Raw genomic sequence first — 17,094 nt, 5'->3', positions numbered from 1 at the left:
TGTATTATAGACTGAAATTTGCTGAGTCATCAGAAAAAATGTAACTGAGGTGATAAGTATATTAAGTAGCTTGATCATAGTAATCATTTCACAATGTATACATATATCAAACATCACATTATATGCACTAAATATATAGTTTTTATTAATTATACTTCAATAAAGCTGAAAAAGGAAAAACCAAAAAAAAAAACAAGAAGGAAGTGGGAAGAATGGAGGCAGTGAAAATAGTCCTATACAAACTAAGCAGAGGAGGAGAATGAAAGAGACCATAGTGGACAGGATGGAGAAAGGGAGGTTTTAAAGTGTGTGCTGGAAGGCAGACCCAGCTATACACTTTGGTAATGGGCTGTAGAGCATTCTGGATTCAGTGCATTTGAAATGTGGTAGCATTGGTTAACCTTGGCGAGAGTGCTTCAGTTTCTTTAATCCTAGAAGGCTTTGAGGCTCTACTCTGAATGGGATAACTAAAGCAACCCAACAGAGTAGAAATTAATTTCTAAGCCAAGAGATTAGGAACCAGAAGAACTAAATGAAATCAGTTGCAATTGTCCTTATAGTTAACCTTTCCTTCGAAACATATATTTAGATACCTATTAATAAGTGAATAACAAGTCATATGCATATAATTCAGAAATTAAATGAAACAAACACAACATATCATAAATATACTTAACTATTTTTTTCAAAGAAAATAAAAGATGAATTGCTCTGTTGCAACTTTTAATTAAAAAAAAATGATTTTCTTTCCCAAGATTTATTATTTATCTTTATTTATTTATTTTTTTAACGATAAATCCAAGATCAGAGAATTTATCACCGAACTAGACTATATTCTGACTGACCTCTGACAAGTAAATAGTAATTAAAACAACAACAACAACAACAATAATAACCGGGCTGTGATTGACCTAGATATTAGGTTAGTGCACTTTGGAGCTTACTTCCATTTAATCTAGGAGAGGTTCTATAGCTGTCCATGTCAACTTTAGATATTGACAACTATCATATTCTTCAACTTGTCCTAGAAACATATGCATCTACCCTGTCTGATGAGACAACAGAACTAAAGTGTTGGGTCTAGGTGAGGAGGAAGTAGGCACCAAAGTATAAAGAAGGACCGTGGAAGGCAGTTAGGACAAATACTAGGAAGTTGCTAGGAGGTTTCACCAGCCAAGCAAGGGAGGTTCCATGGTTAAGACTGACCATGAAACCAAGGATCCGTGGAAGAAATTACTGGGCATTGTGATTGGGGAACCAGTTGCAGAATGGTGTCTTTCTACTCAACAGTTGACAAGTGAAGCTCTCTTTTCTGAACCCATTATAGGTCAGATGCAGCTTTACCTGGCCTTTGATTATCTTTTACAAGAATCACTGTGGAGTGGTATTCAAACACTTTCATGATAACAAGTACTTCAAGTATGCAACTAGTTTGTTTTACTTGAAATCATTTTATCTTATTTTGTTGTACATGAAAATTGGGAATATCCTTGAAGACAAAAGCTATTATATAAATGAAGATAACAGAGTAGCCGAAAGTTTGAAATTAAACCTAAGAAGATACCAATATTCATTCAGAACAATAAATTTAATATTTTGTTTACATTGATAACTTTCAGTCATGCAATACATTGAACAAGTTAAATGGCAGAAAGTAAAGTTAGTTCAGAAACTCACTCCTTATCATATACCAAATGGAGTTTCAGAAGTACTAAGGAATATTTTTAAAAAGAACAAAATAATAAACAATTATAAGTCTTAAGAAATTTATGCGACTATCTGGTCTTAGTGGCAGTGGGAAGTTTTACAGTAAAAAGCAAAGGAAGAAACCATAACAAAATAGTTAAGTGTATTTTATTCCACAAAGTTAAAAATTTTTGGTGTATACCAAACACCATAACTGAAATAAATGACAGATGGCACACAAGTAGTTGATTCTATGTTTTTTAAAAACAATAATTATATATTCTTAAATAAAAATTGCCAATGTTGTTTAGATTAAGGCTTAAATTTCCACACACTGCTGGAATCATGTAAATCGGATTACCGATACCCATTTTTAAATTGGTTTATAATTCTTCTTCCCATAATCTATTTTGCTGAGATAATATGAGATGTTAATAAATATTTTTTATGATGGTAGTATTTATAATACACTGTTTTGGAAACCAAGTACCCAAACATTTGGGCAGTAATTAAATTATGATCTATCATAAGGCAATATGATACAGCTATAAAACAAAGATGATTTCAAAAATTGTTTGACATGGTAAATTTATTTGCATCATTACTATTATTAAATTTTAAGAAGCAGATGAACAAACATATATTAAAAAACAGCATAGTTATTATTTTAGACTAAGAAAATATTAATATTTTTTCTCTTATGTGCTTTATATTTTTAAAGTTTTCTACAGTCAAAATGCATTACTTTATATTAAGTAAATGTTTATAACAATATTGAGTGGGTTACTGGAATCGAGATTAATTCCGTGGCCTGGCAGCTGGGAAGTGTTGCTATTATAAGGCCTTTTGCTTCCATTTGGAGTGAGATATGGAACCAATGGAAGGTTGTGAGCAGAGGAGTGATATAGTGATACCATATCTGACTTATGTTTATAAATATCGGCCCACACTTTTCTACATTTAACCTTTAAGGTTCTTCTTTCTGTACAAATGCCTCATACAAGACTTAACAAATACAATGACCTCTTTGTACCAGGCAGATACGAAGCTGGGTTAAGGGTGCCTGGTATAAGTGCCTACACTGTGCGAGTGGTGAGTATACCAATAAACTGTCTGGAGGGGACATCTGCTTTCTAGCTCCAAACGATTGCTCCATTGATTGTTGAGGACAAGTGTTAAATGCTCTAATATATTATCAAGAAAAGCTGGAATCTAGATTTTTATATGAATTTTAATTTTTTGTGACACGTAGCAACACAGATGTGGAATAAATCTAGCTCTGGAATGTTAGTTTGTAGTCATTGTCTCGTTAGTTATCATTCACAGGGTCTTAGAATAACTTCTAATGTTTCGGTATAGTTTCTTGATAGCTATCATGTATGCCCTCCAGCCTTCTCTGTCACTCTGGATTTAAAATCTGCTTGTTTAATCTACTTGTCTGTTTTATTTATTGATCTGTTTTATTCCTGAGCCTACTCAATGCATTCCCTGGCTGTTTGCTTCGTAGTTTTAATTCTACTGCACTGTTTGTTACAGTTCCCACTAAGTCAGTTAAAAAAACAACAAAAAAAACCAACTCAATTCGTTCTTTTATAATAATCTTGCTAGCTCAAAGGCAAAAAGGTACAAAAGATGTACTTTTTAAGCCCTCAACACTTAAATGCAGAATATGGCCATTTCTTAACATTTCATCTTACATTTTATAATGGGGTCATTGAATTCCGAATTGAGATGTCTGGCCTACTTTTAATTAGGCCTTCTCTTTTAATATAGCCTTTATTAAGAGAGACTTGATTTCCATTGGGAGAAAAATGAGAGCAATGTGATATAAATTGCAATTATGAGAGATTTGAATGTTAACAGAGGAAATTTTCCAGAAAATAATTTAAGGATATGTTTACAGTAGACTAGCGATGCATAAATAGATTATTCTTTTGGAGTAGAACTGATGCTATATACCATATAATTTAAGAGTAAATATTTGTTATTAAAATAGTCATAAAAATTCCCTCTTTTTAATAATCAGTCTTTTAAGGTAGGAGCCTATACTTTGTAATTTTAAAAAATATAGAAGTATGGAATCAAGGAATGTTTGGACTTAGCTCCCACAGTCATAGGAGGGTGGGGTGATATGCTTGACAAAACAGAGGATGAAAATATGTGAAGAAAGTGACAATGCTTCAGTCTCTCACTCCACTTTAACCAAGGTATTGGTATCACACTCTTCAGGGAAAGACTGAACAGAAACTGAACCAACTTAAAATAAAAGACTTTCACATACTTGAATGTTTAGTGTTTCCAGTGGAAAAGCTGGATTTGCATTTCTGTGAATTCCACTGATTGGACACATCCTGCACAGTTTCCAAGCTACTTATTCAGTGCTTTGCTAAAGTTAAGAAAAATTTCTGTTATTAACAATCACAATAAAAAAGGTGGAAAAGTAATTCAGAATACGAAGACTTCCAGACAAGAAAAGAAAACTTCCAAATAGCTGTAAATTATTAGTCTCAGAGAAATAACAAATTATTGACTCTCTGAAACAAGATAGGAATTATACAAAAGTCAACAAATAAGAAAGAGCTCTTAGAAATTAAATATGAGAAGCAAAATAAAAGTTCAATATATGAGGTTGAAATACAAAATTAAAGATAATAGAAAGTAGAAAAAGTAAAAAGATGGACAAGGAGAAAGGAAAAAAAATTAAAAATATATAGAATCCATAAGAGGCATTCCAAAAATATAAAAATACCATGGACAGAAAAGAAAGTAATTATTACATCTTTCAGATTAGGAATGAGGGACATTAATATCCAGACTTGGACCCAATTCCACAGTACAGTAAATTATGGAGTATATGCGTCAGGTGCCTCATTATTAATTTCTAAATATTGGGATAAAGGCAATATCTTTAAAGTTTCCAGAAAAAAAAGCAAAACAAAAATGAGTAGCACATAAACAATAAGGATAATAGGGAGTTAGAATGCCATTTCATGGTGACTCTGTAAGCTAGAATATAAAATAAATTTTTCCAAATTTTCAAGTAACATGTTTTTCCACCAAGAATTCTATACCAAGTAAAATAATTAATCTGCATTATGGTTGACTATAGACATCTTAAGACCAAAAAATGACAAAAATGTACCTCCCAATATTCTTTCTCAGGAAGCTTCTAGGTGGTTTAAAGCAAAATGAGGTGTAAATCAAGAAAAGGGAAGATATAGGATCCAGAAAACAGGATTCAGGGATAAGTAAAGGGATTTTCCAGACTAATGATAAATGGAGGTACTTGAAATCAACCAGTCCAGCCCCTAGAAGGGATGGCTCCAAGAGAAAAAGAATACTCTCAGATATTTAAACATACCTAAAGATATAGAGAATTCCACCTTTAAATTTTAAGATCCAGCTCAAATTTGATTTCTCTCTGATTTTCTCTAATCCAGAAGCAGATTAATAATCTCTCATTTCATTTTCCATGTATTTACCAATTCATTATAATTTCTCTTATAACACTGAATGGCTTTAAGATGCCTCTTTGTGTACATACCTAACCTACTAGATTGTGACTAGACATTAGAGGCTTTATTTTATTCAGCTGTACATCTGCAATGCCTATGACAAAGATCATGACATGGTAGGTCTTTAAAATTTGGCTACGTGTTATGGAGCATGTGTTTGGAAAATCTTTGGCTGTTATTTCAAGTTTAGAAAATATTTTGCTCCAGAATATTTAAACAAACTTACTTTATATTCATTAAACTAATTATAATAGTAAATTCTTTAAGGCAAATTCTGTGCTATGGTGACTCAAAATTGAGAAAGTTAGTAGTTTGCATGTGGCAGTATGTGTATATATAATATGTGTATAGACAGGTGTCCAGCAGTATGTATATATGTGTGTGTATGTGTAATATATGTGTGTGTAAAACTTTGAAAATAAAAATGATAAGTGATGTGAAATTTAAATGTCTTTCTCCCTAACACTAATAATAGAATCTTGTTTTTTCTATGACTGAAAGCTGATATTTAGGAATTTTTGTCATGTATTTAAACCATTAGAACTTTTGCCATGTGTGCGGGTATTTCCCTGTAAATCTCAAACTGCTAAAGTCACTGACTGCACCTCATGTTTCAGACAGTATATATATTTTTATATCACTTTTTTTTTTTCAAAACATCATGAATAGGTTTTGTTTGTCACTGTGAAAATTCTGAATTTTAAACAGATTCTTGTACTGGGGGCTCATATCCATCAGCTTGTTCAACTTTAGCACCTGTCTCATCCCCACTAGCTGTTCCAGAACTGCGCCCCTCACCATGAACCTCCATGAGTTTCCCCAGTTCAAATTGTGGCTTTTTCAGCATTTTGACTTTTCTAACAAAGAGATCATGGAGCAGATGAGTAGATTGGCAAGCCTTCCTAATGTCTTTTCTAATGTATCTGGAATCAGTTTATTGACCACTTCTTTCAAGTCATGTGTCTATACCTCTCGGGTCATGATTTCCATCTTCTTCCGGATTTGGTGGATCTAGTAATGCTGAGCATAAGAGGTCTTCTGAATCTGATTGTTGCATTTTTTTAGTAAAATTAACACAGAATAAATGAAGCAAATAACCATCTGTAGTTTTGACACTGACGTGAGCTGTCGTTTTTTTGACCATGGAGCTCATTTTGTCACAGGTAAGATCTGTGCCATGGAGATTAGTCAGGTAGTTTTTGACTAGAACATCTTCAGTAATTAGCTTGAATTTCCTAAATGCAACGTCATCATTCTGCAGATCAGCTAGGCTCGCTTCAAACACATGACCCTGGAGACCACCAGATATGTTTTTGGTTCCTCGAGTTCTCCTGACTAGTGTTTTCCCAATATTTCTTGTATTGAACATAACTGGTGCTTTTACATCTTACCACTCTTTCTTGGAAAATGGGTCAACCATTTTCTTCTTGGTTCCCTTTTACCACCTTTCATAGCTTGTTCTTGCCAACTGCTGTAGTGCCAGAGAGCCAAAAAGGTTTTTTCACTTTAATTTATAGAAATCACTTTTATATTATCAAGTTATAGCTTCCTGAGAACTAGAATCTTTTTAAAGAAAGTATATATTATCTGTAGTTCTTCTGTAAGCTACAGATAATTTATGAAAATTAGAACTGAATAAGAATAAATTTTATGTGACTACTTAGAAGAATCCAGAGGTAATTAAAGATTACATTAGGGACAGATGAAGATACGTTTAAACTTGTTATTGAGATATGTGAGAATCATTATGTACAAGAGAAATGTAACTTTTCTGTGCTCCAAATGACAAAGATAAAGAATTTTTTAAAAATATGTTTTGGTGACATTGCTTATTGTGGAAGATTATCCAATTTCTCTTTCTGCAAGTCTTCAAACATAACATACATTTTAAACCATGTATATTTGCCATGAAGTTGTGGCTAAACTGTGGAAGGGAGTTAGACGACTTCTCTACAAAAGAAAAATTGTGCAGCCATGCTTGTTTCTGTATTGTTACTGGAATTTGGCACGTTATTAGCCAGCATTCATTAATTGATTTATGAATAATCAACAAACACATAGTATTTATTTATATATACCACTCACATGAATCTTATCTTTCAGAGGAGAAAACTTTAAACATGTAACTTACATGAATAAATATACGACTAGCAATTTTGATAAGTTATGTCAGGGAAAAAGAGAGTGCTATGAGTATGCAAATGTACTTTAATATGCTTAGTTTTCATGTGTAAAATATCTGAAAGTTCCCAAGCATATTTTTTCTCTAAGTACTAGCATTTACGAAGTGACTTTTCTGAGGTACATCATTCACTAAAATATACTAAGTTTTAGTGTAAGAACAATGTAATCTTCCACTGTAATTGTAATTTTCCATTCCTGTCAAATACATTCAGACAGAGAGAAATATATTGTTATCTCTATTCGGCTCTTGGGGAAATTGAGTTAAAGGGAGGTTGAGTAATTTGCCAAAGAAAATTAAGTCATGAAAGCTGGAGCTCTTTACATCGAGGCACTATTCATAAGATCAAGTTGTCAGGCTTGGCTTATAGATAGAGAAAGAGCCTAAGAAATCTAACACCAATCCCATAATTTTGCAGATAATAAAATTTAGGTCAAGGATCTTGCACATTGTTACAGAAATGCGAACTTAGCTAAAATACCAGTGACTTGATTTTAAGCTTTCTGTTCTCTTTAGTCCCTGACCATTTGTCATAATTATTAAGGTTAACTTTAGATTAAGTCTTATATTTAAAGATTTTATTTTCTCTTTAAATTTATTTTTTCCTATAAGAGATTATGATTTTCCCTTTACCTGCCTACTCTTAATTTGGTTGAATATGTAGTATTCATCCAAACATCAAAGATATAGAAAGGGTAGATCCCTAAAATACCTAGTCTGAGTGATGATTTTATTATTTTCCTTCTGCTGGAATTTCTGGAGAGAGAAAGGGGTGGGGCCGGGAGAGAGAGAGAGAGCATGCACTTGTGCATGCGCCAACCACTCTCACTCTGATTTTTTCTTTCCAAAATGCAACAATATTTCATATTCACTTAAGTTTATAGTTTTCTTATCTATTACACTGATTTTTGTGTAATCACATGCTCTGCAGTATGATTATAGAAATACATCTTGTGTTTCTGTTTTGATTTTCTATGAAGGACCTGTGTGTCCTAAATTTATGTCCCTAATAACTTCTAATTAAAAAACAACTACATGCTGGACATTATATCGAGGGGATGAGTTCTATGTTTAACTTTTTAAACTTTATTTTTCTCTCCCAGATATTATATATTCATTAAGTTTTTAAAAACGTAATCATTTTTACTGATCTGAGTTTTATATTCTTTTATTAACATCCCATTGTCAGCCGTGGGTTAGACACGGAAACATATATTTCCTCTTAAAAATATATATTTTTTTATATTAGGGATAATGTTAATCTAGTTGGTGATCTCTCTTGACTAGTAACAGAAAAAACAACAATAACAAAACAGCTTTTATGAGATCAAAGCCTTATTCAATTTTGAAGGCCGTTTCGAAGAAAGAATATGAAAAGTATAGCTATGAAAATGAATATTTAAGACAAAATCATAATACACAGATTTTAAAAACAGATAAATTCCACAAATGTCATTAATCCAGAACAGTACTTGAATAATTTTAGTAGTTATCTAAGCTAGCTCTTAAAAATATTTTTTTTTGTAAACTTTCGAGTGCATACTTTTTAAGCACCTTTTAATAAGATCAATTTTACATATTTTGACTAAGGAAAATAGAAAGTTAATTTCGTCTTTTCTTTAGTATGTATTTTATCATCGATAGCTGAGATGAATAAAACATGCAGCTTTGCACAAAGAGGGATTTGTTGTTTGTAGTATTGCTATAGGTTTGTTCTCTAAAAACCTAAGTGTTCTAATAAATTCTATTTCATATGATTCCAGTCCATAAGAGAAAGGAAAGAAAGGTGTGTTTATCAAGTGTATTGCTGATTGCAGAGAACTTCTGTTTGACTAGGCATCATGAGAACCACTTTCTCCACTCAAGAGTTTTATAGAACTGATGGTTTGAAAATTTTCCACAGAACTCAATTCTTGCTCTGTACATTTCAAAAAACTCTTTCTCTTCCACTACCTACATGCTTCCACTGCTGGGCATGGTAGGAGAGGTTATTGTTACCAAATGAGAGTTGGTTTTCCCAGAGAAAAGGGTTTATTATTTGTCAGGCAGCATGGTAGGAGAGGTTATTGTTACCAAATGAGGGTTGGTTTTCCTAGAGAAAAGGGTTTATTATTTGTCAGGCAGCTGGACAGAGAGACCCGAAAGAAGCTCAAATCAATTTCCATGAACAAAGGGTTAGAGTAAATTTAAAGAATAAGGGTAAGAAGGGCCTATTCTAATAGGCCCTATATTTATTAATTCTGATTCAGGGGGTCTGATTGGATAGTCTTGGAACTAAGCCCTCTAGGCAGGGAATGTGAAAGGGGCAAGAGTGAACAAAGAAATTCCAATCTGGCAGAGTTTATTTAATTGGTCAGTCCTATCTATATGTGTTCATATTTGGTTTGGCCACTGGATCTTCCTTATAGATGGACCTTTCACTGTTTAAAGGGTTCCAACTAGCAACAGTAATGCATCTCAGTTACTTGAGTTTGGTGAATCTTGGTTCTGCTCTCGAGGTAAGTTTAGGGTCATTTGGCTGCTAACTTTGCCTTCTCAAGTCTCTGGGACCAGTTTGATGTGGCTTGGTCTGGTTTTCTCTGGAGATCTGTGAGGAGGCCCGTTGTTATGTCCTTGAAGACAGTAAAAAAACAAAACGTTAGAGAAAAAAAAAAAGAAACTATCAGGGTCTCTGTTTCAGTGTTAGGGCTGAGTTTCATTATTGTGATAAAACTTTCATGCCCCACATATGAGCGAAATCATATGATTTTCAACTTTTTCTGTCTTTTTTCATGTAGCATGATTATCTCAAGATCCATCCATGTTGTCACAAATGGCAGTATTTCATTTTACATACTGTTCAATTGTACACTTGAAACATTTGATTTTATTAATGTCACTCCAATAATTTTTAATTATAAAAAAAAAAATCCTTCATATCACTAAGCCTAGAAAGTGACTAGTAGGAAGATTTCAGGAATCATTCCTATCTTGGGAAGGATAGCAGTAAGAGACTAAATACATATAGGGATGATTATCATTATATAACTAGGTCCCATAAAACATAAAATAAATGATTCTTTAACTCACCGTCACCATAGCTGGATCTCAAATTGCCAGTGGCCAGCTATTGTATTGGTACCCAATAGGAGGGGAAAATGTGATAGAGATGAAATTGTCTTGGAAAGAGACAATGTTCTTAATTGATTGCAATTTAAATATCTTCTTATGCAAATTTATAAAAATAAATTACCATGTTAACATATGCTAGTCCCCTCCAGGGCCTTAGAAGATCCCTGTGAGTGAGGGACCCTGAAGCCTAAGCTTCTTTGACTTCACAGAAAATGAGCCTCTGACTCCAAAAGCTTAGGATCAAATTTGCAACCCACCATTATCAATAGACTATAGGACCTAATGGGAATCTGTTTCTGAAGTCTAACCATTTCCCTGGCATTATTTAATTCTTATATTAATGATTTACCACTGACTTAATTATTGCTTATTTTATTCTGTCACATTGTGTACATTTTTTTCCAAAGAGGTATTGTACTGGAGTCTCAGTGAGATACAAATGACACCTCAGAGGGTTCACTTGAGGAAAGTTTAGACCTATTTACAGAGATGTGGTCAGAGTTCGGGTGAAGTGCCCACAGACTAACAACGAGGGATATTATTGACTACACCAGGCCTGAAGGGGCAAATGGAGCCTGAGAGAGCTCAGGTTCCTAAGAGGGAAGGGATGAAGAGCAGACATAATTAGCACCAGGGCATGAAGCGCTTGAGGCACTGAGGATGATAGCAGAGGACTAAGCAAGGCTTTCAGCCCCAACCTCCTCACATCTCCTGGTAGTGCCTCCCAAATGGCTACTACAAATAGTAAGCTGGAGGCTAAAGAACTCTTGGTGTTGCAGTTTATAGGGTACAGAGCTGAACAGAGAACAGCATACAGTGAATATAGTGTGGGAAAAAGCGAAAATTAACTAGCATAGGCCCCAAATTCCCTTAAAATGAAGTGTGAAATAATGTTGATTATCTGGGTACATGTTTATATAAATTTCTAACATTATGTGAAATCACTTTACCACTAATTAAAAATCCATGAAGAAGAAAGCAAACTTCTATAGGTTTTTGTTTGTTTGCTTGGTTGGTTTTATTTTGTTTTTTGATGATGAGGGCTAAAAGAAACAAAAGAACAATAAACAAAAGTCAATATGGCGCTTTGATTCATAGAGTCATGTATTAATACTCAGGGTTTTATTGCTAAACATATTTTTGAAGAGTACATATTATTGAAGTCGAGTAAATTGTAGTTTAAGCACAAAATAAATTATTCTGTCAACAAAAGTTCAGAACAGCTTCTTCGCCCCCAACATCTGCAAGCCTGCTGACAGCATTTTGCCTGCATCTTCTCTGTATTTTGCCATTCCCAATCTTATACTTACTTCCAACTCTTGCATCAGTGACTTATTAGAAGTCACTCTCTCCTTAGACTTCTTGGCACAGTCCTTGTCCATGGTGACAGGCTTAAGTGGGAGCGACAGTGAAGCCCTTCTCAGCAAGCACAAGGCAACCTTGCCTTTCCTCCCCCATCTAAATTCATGGATCCTGCAATCCAAGATGAAGTGAGTGATTAATTTGGGTACAAATCTTAGCTGTTAAGTGCTACTGAGCTGCCGAGAGCAACTTGTGGGACCAAAAGCAACAATTCTGCTGTGTGTGGGAGAGGCTTGTCCCTCAAAAGCTTTGGAAATATTATAATGCTCCTTTGTTAGTTTTTGTGTTTTTGAGGCAGGGAAGCACCACTAAACATATACTTAGGGGCTACAAGTTTCCTCCTCTCAAAATTTAAATCTTGAAAGGAATAACTCCTTTTTTGTGACATAATAATAGATTTACTGCTGTCAGGATGAATGTTTCTGCCCACTGGTATGCTCTCCATACACAGAATCAAATTCCTTTATATTTTAAATATACTGAAAAGTCACTAAGAAGAAAAATTTACATCTAACCCTGAATACTTCTAATGTATCAGTTCTCATGGGGTTTTGGACACAATATAGACTTTTGATATAGAAAAACTTCGATTCACTCTTAGTTTTATGATATTGAACTTATTCTTGATGCCTAACTTTTCTTATTTGTAATATGAGATTGGATAATAGCTACCTACTCTAAGGAATAATTACAGTTACACAGATTAATTCTAATTTGGTATCTAGAATATGATTGTCACCCCAAATATAACAGGTCTCTTCTTTCTCCAAGCTTTATTATTTTATGTTTATTTTCCTTTTTATTTCACAGGGAACCTACTCTGGGTTATACTTCTCTTAAGGAAAGGAAGAAATTATTCAAAAAATTGTTTAAAATGCCAATAATCATTTCATAAAATAACTAGTTTATTTTTCCAGACAACGTTGTACTTTATCCAACAACGCCAGATTATTGTACACATTTTAGGAACTTGATATATGTTTGCCAAAAATAATTTTCACAGATTTTATTTCATTTGCTATTACTGTAGACGTTAGGACAAAGTAGTTTAAAATACATTAGGTTTAGGTATAATCGTGTGTCCATTTAATTCTCGGCATCAGTCTAATATTTGAATTTTGTTTTGTTGAATATTTGAATTGAATATTTGTGTCCTCACAAAAGTGAATATGTTTTAATAGAGTACATGACTTTTCTTCTTCATTAGCTACCTGAATTTTAGTAGACATTGTGGCAGGTTTCTCATCATGTTTCTCATCTCTCTCTGAAAATATAAGAGTGCTGTCACAGCTGTATGAACATTCTAGAGCCTTGAAACAGGGATTTGGCATCTGGTCGATTGATAGATGAATGTGCAGAGCCTGAGCCTTATCCTTTTCAGGGAAATTTTAAAATCAATGCGGCTGTGGCTAGCAGCAATTCACACATGCTGTCTGAAGCTTCTTTCCTGCCAAGTATTTCAGTTAGTGGACTCGCCAGACTGAAGGCAGTGTATTTAAATTTATAATTACTTATACCACCATGTAGGTATAACTTATTTTAAATACATTGATTCTTTAGTTGCCACTCATCTAACGATTTTAAGTATGATGACAGTTACTGTAAAGAGATTAATACAGTTTTACATTATTTAATTCACATTTTCACAACATTAAAATGAATTTGTTCTCATACATTGTTGGTGAGATTGCAAATTGGTACAGCCACTATGGAAAACAGTCTGGAGGTTTCTCAAAATATTAAAAATGGATATACCTTTTGACCCAACAATTGCACTTCTGGGTATTTATCCCAAGAAAACCAAAACAATAATTCATAAAGATCTATGCACCCCAGTGTTCATGGCAGCACAATTTACAATAGCCAAGATATGGAAGCAACCTAAATGCCCATCAACAGACGATTGTATAAAGAAGTTATGGTTCATATATACATTGGAATATTGCTCAGCCATTAAAAAAAATGAAATCCTACCATTTGCAACAACATGGATGGACCTAGAGGTTATTATGCTGAGTGAAATAAGTGAGACATAGAAAGATAAATACCATATGATTTCACTTATATGTGGAATCTAAGGAACAAACAAATAAAACAAACTAATCAAAAACAGACTCACAAATATAGGGGACAATTTGGTGACAGAGGGGAGGGAGGTTGGGGGGCCATGAGAAAGGGGTGAAGGGTTAAAGAAGTAGAAATTAGTAGTTGATAGATGGTCACGGGGATGGGAGCACGGCATAGGGAATACAGTTAGCATTAATATGATGGCTAGATGGAGGGCCAGGGGAGGAAGGGAGCAAATGGGGGGATCATTTTATGAACTATATAGATGTCTAACCAATGTACTGTATGTTTGAAACTAATTTAAATAAATTTAAAGAATGAATTTGTAATTATATATATCAAATCACAGATTATTTCAGTACATAGCTAGCTACAATAGGTACTAATGTTGACAACTAAATAATAGTAAACACTTACTAAAGTGCCAGTTTTTATTACCAGCCTGCCTGAGGTGAGTACTAACTACATCCTAAGCCTTAATTAAAAGGACTATGACTTATAAATATCTAAGTAAATTTATCCTTCATTTTAAAAATGCATATCTTGATTGCATTATCTTTTCCTAAAAGATACTAAATGAATTCAGTGGAAAAAGCTAGATCTTAATTCAGAAACATATTAGTATATAAAAGATTGACAAAAGAATGGCCATATGTACACAAATTATATAGCTGTGTACATACCATACAAAATCTATAACAAATTAATTCTAATATTTAGATAACATTATAATTATGAAAGGAGGATTTTCATATTTATTCCTAAAAATAATTTTAAATATATTCCCTAGGAAACAAAATGAGATAACATTTTCTCACATTTGAAATAACTATGCAAAATCTCTTGAAAATATTTTTAGAGTATATTAACTTTGATATCACTTAAAATACTGTTTACATATGGAATGATTATTCCCTCAGAAGTTAACACCAGTTGAAAGCATTGAAATCTGCTTTCTTCCACATTTAAAATTACAGAGGAAAAACAAAAGAATAGTAGTACAGTAAGCTAGGATATTGAACAGATATGAGCTATGCTGCTCAATGTATATTTACTCTGTATATTTTAAATCCTGGTTTTTACTTTTTCTTTCTAATTTTAAGAAGTGAGATAATACATTTAAATATTCTGTATGTTACACCATTTCTGCATTTTGGTTAAAAAAAAAAAAAACACAGTGGGAACTACTGGAGGTTATTTAAACTTGTACTCCAGCCACCCAAAAGATCATGAAATATATATTCACCAGCAATGATCCTTAACTAATGCCGAAATCAAACAGCAAGGGAAGCCTTGGGGATATTTTGAAGTGGTTGTTGAGCTAATATTGTCTGCTGGAGGTTACTGAACATTTCATTGCTTTGTTATATTACTAGAATTTTGAAATTGATAGAACTTCGAAATTCTATATCACTGTTTTAAAAAAGTTTGCCTTCTGACACTCCTACTTTGAGATATGGGAAAATAATTTTTCCTATGGCAAACGGGATTGTAAAATGAAACAATGGTGGTAGGCACTAATGTAGAGAGAGTTGCCTCCTTCAAAATGTCAGCGATAAAATAATGTTTCAGAAGGGCTTTTAAAATCACACGCTTAAAAACATACACTGGATAAAGTTGTCTTTGAGGCTTCTGTGACTCCTTGGCTCTATAGAATCAATTTAAGGAAACTTAGAAGCTGTTAAAAGCAGTGTGTTCAATTTTAAAGGTAACTGAGTTTAAGAAGGAAATGATAGTGGGAAAATGCTTAAGTCAGATTTTTCCTAATAAAAATCTCTACTCTTTGGTGAGTTCAGTGGATGATATAGTTCATTGACCACATTTTTCTTCATATGTTCCTATAATTCCAACAGTGGGTTTTAGGCTTATGAAAATTAATTTCACAACAAAGAGAGTGAATGGAATGAATTGTCAAGCTTGGGATATGGCCATCTATTGAAACATACCCAGGTGTATCAAGAATCTAGTCAAGAGAACATTGCATTGCTGTATGTTTTAGAGATGGTCTTCTGCTTAATTTAAGAAATTTCATATTTTTGAGAAGATAATGCTGAGACCTTTTATATTGTATAATATAAATCAGTTAATGGGAACATGGCACATCATTTTCCCCTGATTCCTTAGGAAGAATTTTGGAGTTGCTTAAAACTAAGTAATGCATGATATCTTATACTCTTAGTGTTTCTTTTCTCTTATGTATATCAGTCTTTAGTATTCATGCATATTTATGCCTATGAATTACCGAAATCATTTTTTTTTCCTCCCGAACTTATGATATCAGCAGGACTAGATGTTCTGTACTAATTGACAAATTAGATGCACATTAATCACCAGGAACACATGGCATTTATCCCCAAATTTGGAAAGCACTCGAAAGTATCATTTGTAAATTTGGGACTATTGACAAAATGGGCAGTTTTTCTTCGAACAAAGCATGATGCCAGAGGCGTGGTGAATTGACATATTGAATCCTATTTATAAGAAAGTATAAAGGATATGAATATCATTTCCCAACTTGGTTTGTAATACATATAGATCCATTTGGAATTACCATCCATTAATTAGGATGGCAGAAACCAATTTCAGTGAATTTCTGATATGACCTATCCCTCTCAGTTCTCTGAGGGTTATCCAAGTTTAAGGATAACTAGTATCAAGGCATTGTCATAGAAATGGTGCAGGGGAAGATGTGTGTGGGAGGGCTAATCCTTTTTGTTTTCAGGTCCTCTGTCTACACACATAGATGTCTACTGAGTGCATCATCCATATGGCCCTCCATTATTTTTCCTCTAGATTACCTCAGAGACATACTCTGTTCCTGTCACACTGACCTCTGAAGGTCTAGTGCCCTCTCTTTCTTCATGTTTGGCAATCATTTTGTTGTTTCCTGACTACATTGTGGAAAGGAAATGGGTACTTTGTTTCCAGAATCCCCAAACTGTTCACTCCCCAGTCTCTGGATTCTATACTTTAACCACTGTCTCCTTGCTCCCCAGGCCAGGGTTCCTGTCTTTGGACAAAGCTTCAGTCTCTCTAAACTACATTCTCTTAAACATTGTGGTTTTGTCTTGGACTCTTCTCTATATCCCTATGGGTTTAGGCTTTTAGAGACCCAATTCAAGAATACTCTTTTTTTTTTCCAGGGTTGGGCTATTTTATATTTTATAGGCA

At 33.6% G+C, this 17,094-nt stretch overlaps 1 protein-coding gene and 1 pseudogene across 2 annotated transcripts in view; one reads left to right on the top strand and one right to left on the bottom strand.

The window, feature by feature from the left end:
* Positions 1 to 17,094, top strand: part of ADGRB3 (adhesion G protein-coupled receptor B3) — a 659,277-nt gene that overhangs the window by 46,606 nt on the left and 595,577 nt on the right. The gene's annotated exons all lie outside the window — the stretch shown is intronic.
* LOC107196730 lies at positions 5,902 to 11,876 on the bottom strand (annotated as a pseudogene).

The sequence above is a fragment of the Pteropus alecto genome, unplaced genomic scaffold (assembly GCF_000325575.1).
Source record: "Pteropus alecto unplaced genomic scaffold, ASM32557v1 scaffold7, whole genome shotgun sequence".
NCBI classification, from domain to species: Eukaryota; Metazoa; Chordata; class Mammalia; order Chiroptera; family Pteropodidae; genus Pteropus; species Pteropus alecto.
The sequence above is the reverse complement of the archived record's forward strand: the minus strand, read 5'-3'. Positions and strand labels throughout refer to the sequence as shown.